Raw genomic sequence first — 14,850 nt, forward strand, 5'->3', positions numbered from 1 at the left:
CCTCTCACATTTTTTTGTCTCTATATAAGTAGATTGTGTATAAATCTTTGGCATTATTGTTAAAAAGGGGGAGAGAGACATGTATATATTTGTATTTATCATAAGAGAAAGATACCATACCAAGAGATACACTTAGTATGCCATTATGTTTGATATGATATTTATATTGTATGAGGGAGACATATGTAAAATGTATATTCAACAGAGTTATAAAGACAAACTTTGAAAAATCTCAAAATTTAGCATCCCATACCAAGCTAAACTTCATATTACATTGTATATAAGTTTTTGCTAATAATTATTTTTTTCATTAATGCCAAAGGGGGAGATTTTTGGCATTAAGTCAATCTTGTTATTAGTGACAACACTTATTCAGATTCTCTATAGTTACCATGCTCTTTGAATAGTCTTCAGTGCTTGCCAAGTAGTTCAAGTGTTTACCTTGTAATTATGTGAATTGGGTTGGTATATATGTAATGAATTGTATCATACCCAAAAGAAGTGATTTTGAGAAGAGAAAATGTGAATGAAATGAAAAGGATGTGAATGTGAATCAGTAATAGATTAAAGTTTATTGCAAGGTCATTTTAGGAGCAGCAAAGTTACATCTATCACACAAAGGTGATCAATACTTCAAGGATCTTAATCAGTAATTCAGTTGTAAGTCAGATCTATTGTTTCATCCTAATAGGTGAATCAACTTCAAATCCTTTAACAAGGTACACTTAATAGTCTTTTCTTTAATTCTCTTTACTGAGTGCATGCTTCATTGTATGTTTGTAAAACCTTTAACAAGGTGGACCTAGCAGTCCTAATTGCTCCTAACATGGAAAATCATTAGAAGTGATCATTGTAAGTCTTAACAGGCCAACTTTATGCTGCAGCATTGATGTTTTGTGGGTATCATCCCCACCCTAGTTTTACTTTCTATTTGGAAGGTTTTTGGGTCACCAAATATTGTGTTCAAAGTGTTATACTTTCAGTTTCTCATGCATGCGGTAGATTAGATCTATTAATGATAATTTTATTATGTTATTAAGTGTTGAAATTGTTAAAAGTTTTGAGGTTACTGATTCACCCCTCCCTTCTCTGAAACATAGCTAGTCCTGAATATTTCCAACACATTAGAACAATTAATTTTTGTTGCAACATACTCTACCTCTACTATAGATTAAGAAATGTAGTTATTCTTCTTACTTGTCTAAGACACTAGTCTTTTACTAAGTAAGAATACTCCATCGATGGTGCTTTTCTTGTTATCAACACTTCTTGCCCAATCAACATTATTAAAGGCTTTCAAATCTAAATTTCCTCCTTTCTTGTACCATAATCCATAGTTTTTAGTACCCTTTAGATACCTCATGATTATTTTGATTGCCATCATATGATTTTTTTTTTAGGATTAGCTGAGAATCTTGCCACCATACCAACTACTAATGCAATATAAGGCCTTGTATGCACTACCTATTGTAGTTTTCCAATCATTAATTTGTATGTGGTTTGATCTACCTCCTTGGAATCATCATTTTTGAATATCTTATGTCAAGTAGACATAGGTGTTCCAACTAGTCTTGAATCCTCCATTCCAAAAATTTCATTATCTCCTTGATATACTTAGATTGAGTAATATCGATACCATCTTTCTTTTGTTGAATTTACAATCCAGCAAAGAATTTTATCTCTCCAAACATAGACATCTCAAATTCCTTACTCATTTCCTCTAAAAAATACTTTCAAAAATCATCATTTCCTGTAAACAATTTATCATCCACAAAGATTTTTGCTAACACAATCTCCTTGTTTGGCCCTTCTTTGATATATAGGTTGTTGTTATCATTTTTCCTTTCAAAACCAATCTTTATCAAATAGTTATGAAGTCTTTCATACCAAGCTCTAGGAGCTTTCTTGAGTCCATAAAATTCTTTATTCAACTTGCAAACCATATTCCTTTTTTTTAAGATCTACAAAACCTTCAAGTTGCTCTATGTAGAATTTGTCTTCGATAATTCCATTCAAGAACAAAAATTTCTCATCTATCAGATAAACTCTAAATCCTTTATGTGCAATATAAGAAAGGTCCTACCACCTTCTTATCTTGCAACAAGAGGAAAAGTTTCACCATAATCAATACCTTCTTCTTGAGAATAACCTTTGCATACTAAGTTTGCATTGTTTCTTGAAACTTCTCCATTTTCAATTAATTTATTTATGAAAACCCACTTTGTGCCAATTACATTCTTATCCTTAAGTCTAGGAATAAGAGTCTAGGTTTTATTCCTTTACATTTATTCTACCTCTTCATTCATTTTTTCAATCCATCTTTCATTGTCCAAATCATATTTAATTGATCTAGGTTCAAATTCAGTAAGTAAACATGTACCTTTCAATTTGTTCATTGTCATTGTTCCATTTGACTTTTCTCTAATGATTACATTAGGTGCATGGTGCCTTCTAACATATATTGTTAACAAAGGTACTTTATATTTAGAAATTGTTTGACTTTCGTCACTATAGTCTTCTACATCATGCTCAGGTCCCATTGTCTATAATTCAGGTCCTTCAAACATGGTTTTCTTTGGCTACAACTTAGTAGCCTCTAACTATGACTTGGGTCCTTTAGACTATGACTTGAGTTGCACTAGATGTAACTCGATAGCTTTTGGAGATTTTGGGGACTTAGGAGGTGAGGTCTACTGACTTCCAATTGGATTTGGCAATGTATCAGGTTCAAAGTAAATAAACTTTCTATAATCTTCAGATTCTTTATACAAATTCATCATTTCTCACATCTGCACTTTATATGATCTTATGGGTAGTTATATTCAAACACATGTATGATTTACTTCTACTGGGGTATCTTAGGAATATGCCTTCATAACTTTTGACATAAAATTTACCTTTCCTAGTCTCTTTCAAAATATAACATTTTCTGCCAAATACTTTCAAGTAACTTACATTATGTTTGTAGACATACCATAGTTCATAAGGAGTTTGATTTGAGCCTTTCTTCAATTGTACTTTGTTCAAGGCATGCACTACTATACTAATTTCTTTCTTCTAGTATTTGATGACAACATTCTTTTCTATCAGCAAGGTTCTTGCACAATCTATGATTGATATGTTCGTTCTTTCAACTATACCATTCTATTGTAGTATACTAGGGGTTGATACTTGTCTTTTGATTCCTCTTTTAGTGTAGAATTCATTGAAATCATTATAAATTAATTCACCTCCTCTATTTGATCTCAAACACTTCATCTTCTTTCTAGTTTCATTCTCTACTCTTTCCTAATACCACTTAAAATTTTGAAAGGCTATAGACTTATCTTTTATATACATTAAATTAATCATTCTAGAATAATAATCAAAAAGAAGAATAAAGTAATTATCTCCACTATAGCTCTAAATTCCAATAGGTCCAAAAAGGTTTGTATGAACCTGCACTAAGACTTCTTTAGAATGATAGTTATTTCTATTGAAACTTGTTTTTTCCATCTTACCAAATTGACAATTTTTGCATATGTCCATATCAAGTTTCTTCAAACTAGGAATAACTCTCACTCTTTTATTTTTTCTTATCTTGATCAGGTTATCAATGTTCACATAACACGACCTCTTATGCCATAACCAAATTTCCTCTACTTGAGAAATAAAACATGAACTTTCACTAAGATCTAAGTAGAATAAGTTACCTTTTGTTTGGTTACTAGAACCAACTAGATTTCCTTTTCCATCTAGTAGCTTGGTCTTCCCATTCATGAATTCTACCTTGAATCCAATGTTATTCAACTATTCCACACTTAGTAGTTTATTCTTTAGTCCTTCAACCCAATAAGCATTATCACATCGAAGTTCATTGGTTAGTGAGATACAATATTTTCCCTTTATACAACATGGTTCATTATTTCAAAATCTTACACTTACACCATCATAGTGTTCCATATGTTTATAATTTTTTTTGTCACCAATCATATGATGTGAACAACCACTATCAATAATCCATGTATAATTTTTGGTAACATGATAAATAAGTGTGATTTTATCTTCTTCATAATCAGATTCATCTTTTACAACAATATAGACCATTTCATCATCATCACTACTATCTAAATCTTTAGCCATAAAACAAGAATTCTTACCTTTATCCTTGTAGTCCTTGTAGCTTTTTAAATCCTTCTTTCCTTTTTATTTTTATTCTTCTTTTCATTTTTGTCTTCTCTTTCTGGACACCTTGTAGCAATGTGACCAACTTCTTCACAAGAAAACTATATTAATTTTTTTTTTACTTTTGTACTTTCCTTTTCCTTTGGGATACCTTCTTGCAAGTAATACTTCAATGGCTTCAAGATCACTATTAGAATTATCTTCCTCTTCACTTTCAAATTGTTTTCCTTTACACCTTTTATCTTTTTTCTTGAGTGACAACTTGGGTTAAAATGCAAACTCAAGATTGCTAGAACTAGGAACATAATTATCATAGTTATCTAGCTTAAATCCAATCAATCTTCCAAATACTACATCTGATGTTATATCATTCTTTAGATTGCATCTCATATCTTGAGTTGTTGATACTTTGATTGCATATAGAGGAAGAAGTGTTCTTATAAACTTAATTACCATTGTCTCATCTTCAATCTTTCCTCTTGAGGCTTTGATTCCACAAACACTAGCTTTGATTCTATCATTGTACATTGAAATATTCTCATCTTCTCTCGTCTTTATTTGATCAAATTTTCCTAAGATACTTTTATCTTTTCTCTTCTTATATTATCATCTCCTCCATAGATGGCTTTCAACTTGATCCACATCTCAAAAGCAGTAGCACAGTCTTTGACTTCATCAAATTTGGCATAGTTGAGAGTTGAACCAATATCAATTATCATAATGTTAAGATTCTTCTTCTCTATAATTTCTTCAATAGTCATAGTTCCAACATCTACCACATATTTGGCTTTACTTGATATTTTAGACCTGAGGCATTGATGGTTTCCAAATGCAACTTTATAAATTCCTGATATGCATTTAAGTTATCTTTTTTCAACTTCAAGATCTCTCTTCTATAAGAAATATTGATCTTAGGTCCTTAAAACCTTCTCTCCAAGCACCAAAAGGTCTAAAACCAAATTTTGGAAATATAAGAGGAGTAAGGGTATATGCAGGATCGTGGTCAACCAAACTATGGCCTTAAGTCACAGTGAAAAACTAACAAATCAAGGTTATGTTAACCTGACACATAATTTAAAAGTAGTTATGGGCTTTATATCAAAAAATTTGTAAAACAAATATATAGGAAATTGAATATAGTTTCTAAACTACTAGGCCTTATCTAGAGAAACAATTATTTGATTTGTCAAAAATTTGGATTTTAATGCAGTACTACTAAAATTTTAGGGCAAAAATAAAAAGTAGGTGTATGTCTCAAAACCTTAATCAAAATCAAATGATAATATTTTTTAATATAATTATAGATATAAAAAGTAGACTCATGCCTAGATGTGACACATATTTTGGTATTCCAAAAAATAGTTAAACATAAATTTTCTGCTATAAATTTTCTAAAATTAAAAAACTCTTGTGTTTTACCACCTTAACTAATTGAATTTTTTACAAAATTAAATTATTATTTTTATACTAGGTGAAGCATAGAATGTGAAACAACTTTTAAATTTCAGAAATGTTATACCATTTGAAAGTTATAGCTATTTTTTTATCAATATGTCAATCAGTAGTTTACAAACATCTTCATTAAAAATCAACTAATAAATAGTTGTCAAACTCAAAATTTGACATAAATTATACTTATGAAATTTGAGTGTTATCAAAAAACCCTTTTCATTTTATTCAATTTGGTTGAAAAAAATATTGTCAGATGGCTACTTGAAGTCTAAATGTCAGTCAAACCTATCTCAAACACAATTTTTGAGTTGACCAAAGAGGTTTGATAAATACCTAGCCTAATCAGGTACTTGATACTAGATCAAAATTAGGTACATGAAAATTGGAGGTAATTTTTTTTCAAAAATTAATTGGCCAAATTTTGGAGCAAAATAAAAATTTGGGAAGTGTGAGCACTTAATAATCATTATTATTATTGACTACTATTATTATATATGATTAAATTTTTTATTAGTATATGATTATTATTATCATATATAATAATAATAATTACTATATAATCTAGTAATATATTATTATATTAAATTATATAGTCATATATTATTATTTTTATTATATAATATAGTAATGTATTATTATTATTAAATATAATATAGTCAAATGCATCGATAGGGGTCATAGGTTATACTATAACACCTTTTGACCCATTCGAACAAACCAAATAGGTCCCTCGAGGTTGCAGGACCCATAGGGACATATTCTGTCATGAAATGCTTTGAAACATGTCATAGCTTATCCTATGACCCTTTTCAACCCATTCAAACAAATCAAATAGGTCCCTTGGAGTCCTAGGACACCTAGGGACATATGATGTCATGAAATGTGTCAAAAGGGGTCATAGGTTATCCTATGACCCCTTTCAACCCATTAGAAGAAATCAAATAGATCCCTAGGGGTCCTAGGACCCCTAGGGACATATGTTGTCATGAAATACATCAAAAGGGGTCATAGGTTATCCCATGACCCCTTTTGACGCATCTGAACAAACCAAATAGGTCCCTAAGGGTCCTAGGATCCGTAGGGACATATGTTGTCATAAAATGCATCAAAAGGAGTCATAGGTTATCTTATCATATGTTGTAATGAAATGTGTTGAAATGGGTCATAGGTCATAGGTCATAAGATTCATAGGTTATAAGATAACCTATGAACCCTTTCGACCCATTCAAACAAACCAAATAGGTCCGTAGGGGTCCTAGGACCCCTAGGGACATATGTTGTCATGAAATGTGTTGAAAGAGGTCTTAGGTTATCCTCTGATCCCTTTTAACCCATTCAAACAAACAAAATAGGATGTTTCCATGAAATGTGTTGAAAGGGGTCATAGGTCATGCTATGATCCATTTTGACTCATTCGAACAAATTAAATAGGTCCATATGGGTCTTAGGACCCATAAGGACATATGTTGTCATGAAATGCTTCGGAAGGGGTCATAGCTTATGACCCCTTTCATCCCATTAGAACAAACCAAATAGGTCCCTCGGGGTCTTAGGACCGCTTAAGACGTATGTTGTCATGAAATGTGTTGAAAAGGGTTATAGGCTATCCTATGATCCCTTTTGACCCATTCAAACAAATCAAATAGGTCCCTATGGGTCCTAGGACCCATAGGGACATATGTTGTCATGAAATGCATCAAAAGGGGGTCATAAATTATCCTATGACCCATTTTGAACCATTCAAATGAACCAAAAAGGTCCCTAGTGGTCCCAGAACCCCTGATATATGTTGTCATCAAATGTGTCAAAAGAGGTCATAGGTTATCTTATGACCCCTTTCAACCCATTCAAAAATATTAAATAGGTCACTAGGGGTCCTATGACCCCTAGGGACATATGTGTTGACAATTTGCTATATTTAGTGATGTAGATGTTGTCATTAATGCCAACACATGATGTACATACTTGTGGTAAATATCAGAATAAAGATACTTAGCTTTTGGTACTCAAAAAATTGTCCAAGTATGAAACTAGTTTACCACAACTCATTGTTTTGTATGTAAAATGTTCCTAACATCATATTATGACTGGTGAGGTCAGATGGGGACAATATACATGGTGATGATGATGCGTATAACCTTGGAAATTAGTACAAATAGTACAAAAAAGAGATATTCACATTTTTCTAGTGAAACAAAACAACGGAATTAAAGGTAAATGAATTATTTTATTTACAAAATAATTACTTGACCAATTAGGGCTGACATCCTATATGTTTAGTCTAAATTGGAAAATTATATTATGGTTTTAGCTAACCTAGAAGCAATTTTTGAAAAGGCATGGTATTTATGCAAAGGACAACTTATGAAAAGAAGTGTGTAATTATATTGTAATAAGTGATATGCGAACTTTATGTAAAGCAATATATGCAAATTTTTTGAGAACCTAATTTTGTGATTTGAGATTGATCTAAGGTCAGAGATCATTCAAGAAAGAAATTACAACACTTATATACCCAAGGAGTAATTACTTGTTTGGGCAATGAGCTCTTCTTGCATCTACTATACTACAACTCCTAATAGGGATTCAAAGTCTCCTAACAAGGACTCTCTATACTAAATTTTCTCATTGACTCCTAAAAGGGTCCATACTCTAACAAAGAACATATAAATCAGTATATTATCTAGTGGGTATCATCCCCACTAGGGTTTTACCTTGGCTGAGGTTTCCCTAGTTAACAAAATATGGTGTTATGTGTTCTCTTTATGCATGGTTATTATTTTTGTTCAGCATTACTTGTTTACTTTCTTATGCATGGTACAAAGTAATTAATAATATCTAGTTGGTGACAAAAGTTTATAGAATACTGATTCACCCCCCCTCTTAGTATTCCCTATTTTTAACAATTGGTATTAGAGAATAGTTACTCAGAAGAGGCTTAATATCTTGAGTAAGATCCCAATGGATATGGAACAATTGATGAAGAACCTTGAAGAGGTACTTGAAAAAATTGATCTCCTTACTAAAGAAACAGATAAGCTAAAACATAGATATGAAGCCTCCAAAGTATACATTGGACAATTGAAGGACAAGATTGAACATCTCATATCCAAGAAAGAATCTACTAAATCTAAAACTAATGATGATGATTATTCAAAACTAAAAAACAAACTATGAGATCTTGAAGAATGAATTGAAGATTACCAATCCAAAGTTGACTTTCAAGAATGATCCTAGCAAAATTGAATCTAATTTGAAGACTAAAAATTCAGATCTTAGAGAGAGTCTAGTGAAGAAGATATCTGAATTTGAAACATTAATAGAATATCATGAAGAACTTCATAAGTACAACACTATTATGAAAGGAGAACTAACTCAGTGCAAGAAACAACTTGAAAAGCTTTATACTAGTAGAGAAAAGCTTGATGAATCAATGTCAATACAAAGACCTACTTATGATAAGAATAGTCTTGGTTATTTATTCAACATGTCTGCAAAGAAACCTAAAAGTAAATCAAATCCAAAAGAGAAAGATAAATCTAATACATTATAAGATTGAATCTAGTTAATCTTTTGATAAATTCAAAGAAGTTGGACAAGAAAAAGAAACTGTGAAATTGGATGAACCTAAGCAAGTAGAATCTTCTAAGGAAACTAGGTATAAATTTATAGGTAAATATTTTTCATGTAATGAAATAGGTAATATGAAAAGAGATTGTACAAATAAATCATTTAATGATGTTACAAAATTATAATATCATGATTGTCATGGTATTGGTCATAATGTAATTGATTATAGGAAACCTAACGATGATATTGATAGAAAAAATAGTAGAATGTCTGGAAATGCTAACCCTACATATAGAAGAAGATCTAATGAAAGGACATATGAATAAATGAAGCATATCATGTGTTATAAGTGTAATAACTTTGGACATATCACCTAGAATTTTCAAGCACCTATTGATCAGTAGAATCCTAGAAGAAGAACCCCAGTATTCCAATTATTCAATAACTTTGGATATATAGAAAAATACTACAAAAACGGATAGAGGGAATAATGAAAGAAACTTTGGAAATGATAGAAGGAATCATGGAAGAAATTTTAGAAATAGAAGCAACAATGGGAGGAAATTTGGAAATGATAGAAGAAATCATGAGAGCAACTCCGGAACTAAGAAAGACAATGGGGAACAAAAAAATGTAGCCAATTACTTTGAGAAGAAGTCAACGAGGCATTTGTAAAAGGATTAGTTATTTTAGAAGAAAAGTTAGTTGATTTTAAGACATGGAAATTGAAGTTAGAAATCAAGTTTGATTCAACCAAGTTGAATTAAGCTTGTTCACAACACCAAATTTGGAAACTTCATTTAGAAATTGAGGTACTAATAGCAAGGTTCAGAGAAGATCTATTATAATATGTTTTGACTATAGTTAAGCTCTCTTGCAATTTAGAGCTTACTAGAAAAAGTTACAAAGAAAATAATTGTTATTGTTATAACAGAGATAGTTTTCTCTATGATAGAAGATAAAATCTAAGTTTTTATATCAAATTTCATGAAGAAAAGTTTTGTGGAGCATTTTCATGATGCAAGGAAGCTATGATGAACCTCAAATAGCATTTGAAGATTAGATAGTTGATCTTGAATAGATATTTGATTTTAGAGTGAAATAAATAGCCTTTTTGATTGAGTGAAGTACGCAATTAATGCAAGTTCCAAATTAATAATAGGAGTATGAACTTGATTATTTCTATATTGTGATCATCTCAAAAACTAAGAGCACCAAGAAGTAGTTTGGAAAATTGATTTCAAACTAAACCCTACTCTAAAAAAGGTATTTTGTCATTTCTGCACAAAATTCCTTTGAAAATTTTATTTTTAGTGTAATCATGGATATGTCAGTTGTTCAAAATGTTGAGAATGTTGAGAGACCCAAATCAAAGTTTGTTCCTATGAAACGATTAGAGGAAAACCCTAATTTGGCCTTATCAATTACTTCAAACAACGTAGTGTTATTGGAAGATGTAGAAAGCTATATGTGTAGTAATTTTGAAACTATTGGAAGTAAGTTTATAAATAGAGATATAGAAATTGTTTTTGACCATGATATGACTACTAAGCCCAGATATGATTATCTGAAAGATTTAGTCAAATACCATTTCTACCGTGAACTTGATACTAAGGAATGGGCACAGATTATATTAAGTAGAATCCATAATGAAAAGATTTGGGTGGGTGATAATGTACTTGACATCACTCCTAACCTTATTCACTAGTCTTAGCAAATAAGGAAATGTAACTACTGGTGAGAAATTGGTTAAGAAAAGATTGAAAATTATACTAAGGTAGTTTACAAAGGTAAATCAATGGTGATCAACACCATTCGACAACATGATGTAAGATTCTTGAGTAGAATCATTACATATTCTCTACGTGAAAGTTCTAAGAATGATGAGTTATTAGTAGGATTTATTTATGTAGCTTATAAGATGTGTGTTGAGAAAGAACAAGTGAATTTGAGTGAAATTATGAAAGTGCAACTTATTGAAAACTTACAAAAGATTAAGAGAACCAAGAATGGTGTATTCAAATTTAAATATCTAATTAATCATACTTTCTTTCATGTAATTAAAGAGATTTCCATTCTTATCATTTACTGATATTATGAGCAATTAAAGATGTACTATGGACAAGATAACAAATGGATGCAGAAAGCATCCAACAAAGAAAATCTTGGACAATAGTGAGAATTTGGTATAGCTCTAATACCATGTAAGAATTTTCCTAAGGAAAAAATTCACCCAGGAAATAAGAACTCAAACACAAGCACAAATGTAGACAAAAAATGGATATCATCAATTAATTAGAGTACGTCCTAATACATTGCTCTGTTCAGTATATGATGTATAAACACACTGGGAGAGCCTGTATATAAAGGCCTCTCATGAAGCATCTAGAATTTCTCTAGAAGGAACTAGGAGATAAGATAAGCATCATGACAACTAAGCACATACCTTATCCATCATTCTAGACGAGTGGATAAGAATGACAAGGTTGTAGACAACATGTACATAAAAGAGGTGTGAACTCCTATGTTGTTAGCATGACAACTCACAAGAGTATGCATACTCCTAGGTGGCTAATACATAAATTAAAAAAATATATATACATTAACCGAAGTAAACTTAAGTAAGTGTAAATAGTAAATACTTATTTATACCAACACCCCCCCTTAAGTGCAACTTAGGGGAATGCCCTTAAGCTTACACAAACTAGGATGATATGCATGATGGGTCTCAGCTTCTAGGCCATGTTAGGTAACCATGTACATAATGAAATGCAATGCAATCTCTCATAAAGTGAAGAAAGAGGGAAAACCTCATGGGAAAAACCCTCCCCCAAAAAGAGAGATGAAAAGGGATGTATGGATGGATGAAGTAATCAAGACAACCCCATTACGACATACATCCAGTATGTACAAGAGAAAAATGGAGAAGGTAAAAACCCCATAAGAGGAAAAAGTCCCCCCAAAAAAAGAGAAGGAGACGGGGTAGTCCCCCCCAAATGTAGTGTGTCAACTAGTGAGAAATGCTCCAATGTAGAAGCTAATCCATGACCTTTGAATGATGTTCCTCCCTTTTGGAAGAGAAAAATGTAAGGGTACAAAGGAGATGTGTCCCCTATATGGAGAAGGAATCTCTAAGATGAACAATGTCTCTAAAACCTATTCAAGTGTCTTTGTGTCAATATTGATGATGGCTTCCTTCAAAACTATTGAGAAGAAGTGCAAATCAAACAAGGAGTGATGTAGAACCTGTTTCAAGAAAAACAACAATCTTCTCAAATGATGAAGAGACCTTCTCCAACTATTGTACATAAGTATCCACAATCACGCAAACTTGTGAAGATTGATCATGTAGAGAATTTACACGAGGGTCAGAGTAGGCCCTCACAACAATTATAGAAGGACCATCCTCATCAAAGAGAAGTGTTAAATCATCAAAGAAGTCCTCCAAATCCACTGTGTGACTCCAAGAACAAAGCTAAAATGTCTAACAAGAAGTCATTGCCTCAAAGACAAAGTGTACCCTATTGTGCTAAAGTACATAAACCTATCACTATGGCAAAATAATTTTCCTCAAAAAGAGGACAAAAATCATCTAGGATGTCTCCCACATCTTCAATGTGAGACTCCATGAATAGGCTTGCAAGGGCAGGAAGGAAGTCATCACATTAAGGTAGAGTAGGAAGACATAAAGGGTCTTGTTGCAATAAATCTAAAGCATCTATGGCAAGAATAGGATCAATAGGAGCAACATGAGCTGGAGGTGTGATCTCATCTAAAGAGGATGGAGCAATGACTGGAGGCATGATATCTTTTGGGAATGGAGGAATGTTTCAATCTCCATGTTAGATACAATTGTTCAAATTGTGTGTTGTCTTTGATGTCACACAAATGTCATACCAGTCATTAGATAGTGTTTACCAAGCTTAGAAGGTCAGCAAGGCAAAGGATAGTGTCTACCAAGCTTAGAAGGTTAGCTAGACAAAGGATAGTGTCTATCAAGCTCAGAAGGTCAGCAAAGCAAAGAAGGAATTCTTACCAAGTTCACTTGATCATCAAAGGTAATGTGGAAGAAGTAGTTCTTATTGAGCTCAATCGGTCATCAAAGGAAATGTGGAAAAAGTAGTTCTTATCGAGTTCACTCAGTCATAAAAGGTAATGTGGAAGAAGTAGTTCTTACCAAGCTCACTTGGTCATCAAAGGACATGTGGAAGAAGCAATTCTTACTGAGATAACTCGATCATTAAAGGTAATTTGGTAGAAGTAGTTCTTACTGAGCTTTCAAGGTAATCAAAGAAATTTAGTTCTTACCAAGCAAACTCGGCAGCCAAAGGATTCTAAGGATATTGCAATGTTAACTAAGTTAAGAAGGTTAACTCAAAAAAAATTTGGAAGTAGTATTTACTGAGTAGGGTCGGATAGTAAAGGATTTCATTGTTTTATGAAATAATATTTATTTTCTTAGAGTAATATCTTTGGCTGACTGATGTATGATTTATTGGTAAATGTAACATGTAAATGGGCTAAATTGACAATCTGAATGGTATAAGTAAGAGGTCAAGTTGAGAATTCTAAGTGTGTAAGATGGAAGTGTGGAATTAATGAGATATGAGGATTGATTATTGTGGAGGTGAATTTGAAGGATGATCAGAGACCATTGAGGAGTAGCAGAGCCATATTTGATCAAGAAGGATCTAATGAAGCAAAATAGAGACTTGTAGTTAGCAAGTTCAATTGCATCTTGTTTAGGTTAACTCATTGTTGCTTTCTAACCATTGTAGCAATAATTTCAAATCTCTTAATAGAGTTGGTTTAACAACCATTTTGTAAATCCTCTAACAAGGTGACAGTTCAGTTGAATTGTTCTAAAGACCTCTAGCAAGGCCACTCCTAATAGCGTGATTAAAATCCTCTAACAGGGTCACACCTAATAGTGTGTATTGTAACCTTTAATAGGGTTGGCTCCTAACAGGGTTCACTTCAGAAGAGTTAAAAATTGGTGACTAGTTACATGGTGGTTTTTCCCATATTGGTTTTCCACATTAAATCTGGTGTCTCTTGTGTTCACTTTATTTTTAGTTACATGCATGAATGCTTGAAGATAAGTAATAATTTAATTTACCAAGTTACAACATTTGTTTATAGAGTATCAACAATAACTAGATCTTTAAGATATCTAAGGGATCTGTGGATTAATTTTTGTTAGTAATTGATTCACCCCTCTCTCAGTTACTTTATCTTTAATCCCAACAATTGGTATCAGAGCTATTGGAGCTTACAAGAAAAGATTTCAAGGATCTAAACTAAAGATTAGGATGTCTTACAAAAGGGAAATTCCAAGACTTAACAGGAACAACTTCTCAGCATGACAAGGATTGATGAGGCTTCATCTAGCTTCTATTGGTGATACAGGGCTAAAATACCTTGATCAAAAATATGAAGAACCTTCTGGTACATTATCTATCAATGAAATTGCTGAAAAGAAGACTCGCAATAACATGATGATAGATATAGCATCTGCTTTGAGTTATGAAGAATTTGATGACATCAATGATTGCAAAACTGTCTTTGAAATGTGGAACAAGCTGAAAGAGATCAATGGAGGAGATGATAATGTGAGAAGAGCCAAAGAAGAAAGTTTGAGAGGGAAATTTGATCAAATGAGGA

Source organism: Cupressus sempervirens, chromosome 5 (assembly GCF_028749045.1).
Source record: "Cupressus sempervirens isolate cs-2001-9-10 chromosome 5, ASM2874904v1, whole genome shotgun sequence".
NCBI lineage: Eukaryota > Viridiplantae > Streptophyta > Pinopsida > Cupressales > Cupressaceae > Cupressus > Cupressus sempervirens.